Here is a 5,206-nt window from a genome sequence, read left to right as displayed (position 1 = left end):
CAAACGCCTGCCGCCCGCCTGTGTGAGAGTGCTCTGAGCAACACAGCTAGGGTAGAGGTTCCCAGGTACTGATCCCCACCTGCACCCCCCGCCAAGATCCTTGGGAGATTACTGGGGTGGGGGTAGAATGGGGCCACTCGGCTGCCATGGATCGGATCATCCCAGGACTGGCTCACGGCTCTGCCAGAGTGGCTGGGCACGCTTGCCCTCCCTGGCATGGGTATTATTCCAAATGTGACATAAGTCCTATTCAGTCCAGCCTGCCCTACAGGCACCCCTCAGATGACTGCCTGGCCCCAGACAGAGGGAGTGCAGAGATCCACAGCCATTGATTGGCTTGCCTGTAGCATGAATGCAGGTGTGGCTCCTTGTCCCCGGTTCACTCTGGTCACGCCTGTTCTGGCCTCCTGAAGCTCCCCTTGGAGCCACCCCCTTTCCCACCAGCCCTTGTCTGCTGAGAGGCTGCTCCAAGGAAGGAACCGTTTTTGGCTGAAATTTTAGCTGAGTTCCAGGGATGCTGGCTTGGTCTGGTTGGGCAGTGTGGATAGATGGAATGGGGATGGGAGGACATGATGGCACGAATTGGGGAGGGGCCATAGGAAGAGGCTCAGATGTGGATGGAGAGGAGGAGAGTGGAGAAGGAGGAGGGGATGGGTATGAAGTGGCAGGGTGGTCCAGCGGATGGGATGTGGACCACCAGAGCAGGGAAGGTCCGTGAGCTTAGTGTGAAGGATGGAGGCTGAAAAGCAGGGAGGGGGAAGTGTGCCCCCCCCGGAGGGGGGGGCTGGAGAGAGGAAAAACACCAGAGCGATTAGAGCAAAGAGAGAGCAGAGTGGGGTTATAAAACAGTTGTAAAACATAGTTATAAAATGATTATAAAACGTGACTGACTGGTGCTGTGTGCTGGGAGGGCCCAGGGGTCCTGGGCTGGGGAGGGCTGGGGAGGGCTGGGGAGGGTGGAGCTGCCCCAGTTTGGGGATGAGTGTCTGCTCTGGGTGGCTGCATGCCACTGTCTGGGCGTGTCTGTGACCGGCAGGAAGCCAGGCAGGGGCACCACCCGCCAGGTTTGGGCCTCGCTGTCTGTGGGTGTGCAGGGGGCAGCTGAGGGCCGCTCCACCCCAGGGGCTCAGAAGCCGACCTGGCAGCTAGAGGTGGGAGGTGTGCTAAGCACCATGATCTTTTCGCTCTTCAATTTTCCAAGCATTTACAACCCTGTGACCGGCGCTAGGTACACTCAGCTTTAGCATGCATTTATTTAATTTGCCCAGCCCTCCAGTGAAGGAGGCACTGTGCCCGTAGCTAGAGTCCAGTCTTCTGGGAGGTAACAAGCAATGGACCCGGGTCATTCCAGGAGCAGCTTGTCACTCTGTCTCCATGGAGAGGGGCAGGAGCCCAGCAGGGGCTGAGGCTGCTGGGGGCCCTCACATTTGACCCGGGGTGGCGGCTACCCCCCAGTGAGGGTAGTCGACCAGGAGTGCCCCTGTGCGTGTGCCAGGAGGGCAAGGCGACTCCAAGTGAGCGTGTGTGCTGTGTGTGCACGAGCACGTGCTGCGGGTGTGCATGAGCGCGAGTGGGGCGGGGGTGTGTGCTGCGTGTGCATGTGTGGGTGTGTGTGCACGCGTGTGTGCAGGGTGAGAACGTACGCTGCGTGTGCCTGAGGGCATGCGGGGTGGGAGCGGGAGCCGGGGCAGTGGGCGTGCAGGGTGTGTAGCGGCTCTGGGCGGGGAGCCAGCGGGAGGGGGGCCAGGGGAGCCCGGTAGTCTGGCTGCGGCAGGAAGTCGCTCGCCCTGCGTGTTCGGTGGCGTCGGAGGGCGCCTGCGGAGCCTGGGCCGGGACAGGATGCTGTGGTCTCCACAGAAAAGCGGGAACCAGGGAGGGAGTGGAGGCCCGGGCAGGGTGGGCGTGGGGCAGGTGCCCTGGCCTGGAGGCTGGAGGGGGGCCCGGCTGCTGTGGGGGAGCCACCCTCAGACACGGAAGAGTAAGGGGCAGGGGCTTTGCCTCCTGTTGGGGGGACGCTTACCTGTCCGTGTGCCCGCCGCCCGCCTGGCATCTCATTGCCTTTCCACCTCCTGGCCCCTCTGCTGGTCCCTCCCCGCCAGTCCAGGGCCCCGGAGCCCCATCCCCGCCCCGGCACCCTGCCTTCTTGGGCTCTGTCGCATTTCCCACCCACGGAACAAGGGTTTCTCCCTCATGGGCCCAACTACCCGAACTAATCTTTCAATGCTCCCCACCCTCCCCAGCACCCTGACCGCCATAGCCCAGGGCTGAGCTCAGGGATCCCGTATAAAAACCTGGCAGGTGGGGAGAAGGTCCCCAGTGAGACCTCATTCCCATGTTTCTCCTAATACCATTTGTTGGGATTAAAGATGGGGGGGCTTTGGCATGACACCCACGCGGGGCCTGGGTCACTATGTTGTTTTGCACGTCTCGACCTTTCATACTGTAATCCTGCATCTGGAAATTTAAGAATTTGACGCCATCTGGAAATTTAAGAATCTTAAAAACACAAAAGACTTTTCCATGTGAAGGTGTTCACAGTGGTGTTATTTGTAACAGTGAAGAATTGGAAACTCCCCGTATATGCTAAACATGGGAGAGCAGCCACAAGAATAATGTAGTCTATACACATAAATAACAGACAGACATTTTTAAAAGAGCATGATAACTTGGTGGTCACATAGAAAAGTTTTATAATAACATAAAATGATTGTAACTGTGTTGTGTGTTGTGTAACACACAACAATATCCCCACACCCAAAATGTTTGCATAGAAGGGACAGCACAATGTTAGAACTTTGGGTGATTTCTGATTTCTCCCTTTCACTTTCTGTAACAAGCATGAATACTGACACCAAGATTAATCATACCATAACGATCTGTTTCTTTTTTTCAAGATTTTTATTTGTTTATTTTAGAGTGAGCATGAGCAGGAGGGGTGGAGGGAGTAGAATCTCAGTGAGGAGAATCTCCACACTGAGCGAGGAGCCCAACTCGGGGCTTGATCCCATGACCCCAAGATCATGACCTCAGCTGAAATCAAGGATTGGATGCTCAACCGACTGAGCTACCCAGGCACCCCTTAATAATCTGTTTTCTTATCTTGAAAGTCGTATGTATTTTTGGCAAGACAGTCCAATAAGGAAAAGAAGAAAATAAACATGGTAATATTTTGTGTATTTCCTTCCAGTCCTTTCTCCGTGCATATTTCTACATCTATAAATAGATGCACTTGGTTGACTAGGGAAGAAAAATCCCAAGGAATTTTGGAGGCGTTCTTTCTGAGCTCGGAGGTCTCAGTTGCCTGGAAGTGTCCTACGGCTGTGGGAAGTTAGGCCACTGGCCCAGGCTCATGGGGTAGAGCTGCTCCTTGCTCAGAATCTCAGGCCAGGGGAGCCTACCACTTTCGAACTGGGAGCCATCCCTTGGGAACCAGCTCATTGACCCGCTGTGCCCAGGCCTGCTGTCCCCAGGCCCATTGTCTGCACCGCACCTTCCTGTCTCCTCTATTGCCTTCTGAGGGACAGCAGAGCAATCAATCTGCTAATTAATCCTGACCTTTCCGAAGTCTGAAGTCTCCAACCAGTGGGAGACTTGCCATTTTCAAGTGGTTTGGGCAGCTGTTGGCCATGGGTGGGTGGGAGCGGTTTCTATCTCAGTTCCATGGGTTGGCTGATCAACAACAGATTTGGCCCTGGAGCTCTGATGGGGTCAGAGTACGCCTGGTCCTACCCTGAGTCGCCCTGCTGAGATGGGAACACTTCTCCCAGGGGTCTGGCCAAAGCCTCCGCCGCCCTGGCCCCCTGGGAGTCTGCTTGCCGCATTCAGGTGGCCCTACAGGGCAGTGGACTCATTTACCCCCACAGGTTGGGGCCAGCCCAACTAGCCCCCCCACCCCCTTTCCCAGGACTAGGATTGTCTCCTGGGCCTTGATCTCAGGGAAAGCACTGCCTTTGCTCTTCCTAGGAAATGCCCTGCACCCTGGGGAGGGTGGGGGATAAAGGAGGTGGGGTGTGAGGAAGAGTGTTCTCAGCGGAGGACCCCCTCCCCTTCCCATCTCCTCCCTCGCCCCACACCCCATCTTGTGGCCACATCTGCCCCTATGAATAAGATCCTGTGATTCAGAGCCTCTCATCCCCCTCCCGTGCCCCCCCCACCCCCAACCACCCCAGCCTCTCAGCAGCTTTCTGATAACCACAGCTGTGTTTCTGTCTTGGTCAGAGGTGAACATGAATCAAGAGTCACTGGGTTCTGCCCTGAGCCGACTTTCCTTTGCAGCAGCCTGTTTCCACTTAGAAGGCAAAACAGGTCAAGCTGGCCAAGCCCTGCTTGCTGGGTCAGGGCGAGGACAGGGTGGGGAGGCTGGGCTCGGGACCAGGGCAGGAGTGGGAGGGTGGGACAGGGGCCCCCAGCGACTGCTGTCTGCACTGCCCTCCCGCGCCCAGGCTGGTACCAGGCACAGAGGAGGCCCTTGGAGTATTTTTGCAGAATAGATGCTCCTCCCAAGCCCCAGGGGTACATGGCATGGGATATGGTCAGATTTTACTTTTTAGTGCTGGGAACAAATTATTTGGGGTCATTCTCTAAAAGCTTAAATCTACCCAAAAAGCATCTGCTAAGCACCCACTGGGTATGGAATCTGTGCTTTGTTTTCAAGGGAAATCTCTGTCCTCCTGTTGCTGACCCGCCACCCGGCCCAGACTTGGAGCATCACTGTCCCCAAAGTCTGAAGCCTTCAGCCCCAAGGGGGAAGACAGTGAGGCTGTAAAGACATGGCCTTATGGCCAGGCCTGGTATGTTGGAATTCAAATGAACTTCTTGGCAGGCCTGAACCACCCTCTGTGCTGGGAATGGGCCCTTCCGATTTCAGGGACAGAAAGTCCACTCAAGCTTTCCTCAGAGACTGGGGGACTGCTAGAAGGGTAACTGTGGAGCTAGAGCTGGGAGGGGGCTCAACCAGGCCACCCCAACAGGGGGGGCACTGCTGTTTCCGCCTGCCCAGCAGCCCCTCTACCTGCTGATGAGAGCCTGGCTCCAGCCGGTGAGTCAATGTTCCCACCAATGCTGAGACCTCGCCCTCCTCTCCCTGGGGGTGGGCCCAGGACGCAGAGCCTGCCAATCAGGATACCCACTCACACCTCTGGCTGCCGCGATTGGTTTAGGAATACGCCCTTGACCCAGACTGGCCAATGAGAGCCCTTCCAGGCAC

The sequence above is a fragment of the Canis lupus genome, chromosome 5 (assembly GCF_011100685.1).
Source record: "Canis lupus familiaris isolate Mischka breed German Shepherd chromosome 5, alternate assembly UU_Cfam_GSD_1.0, whole genome shotgun sequence".
Taxonomy (NCBI): domain Eukaryota; kingdom Metazoa; phylum Chordata; class Mammalia; order Carnivora; family Canidae; genus Canis; species Canis lupus.
Note: the sequence above shows the minus strand (reverse complement) of the source record.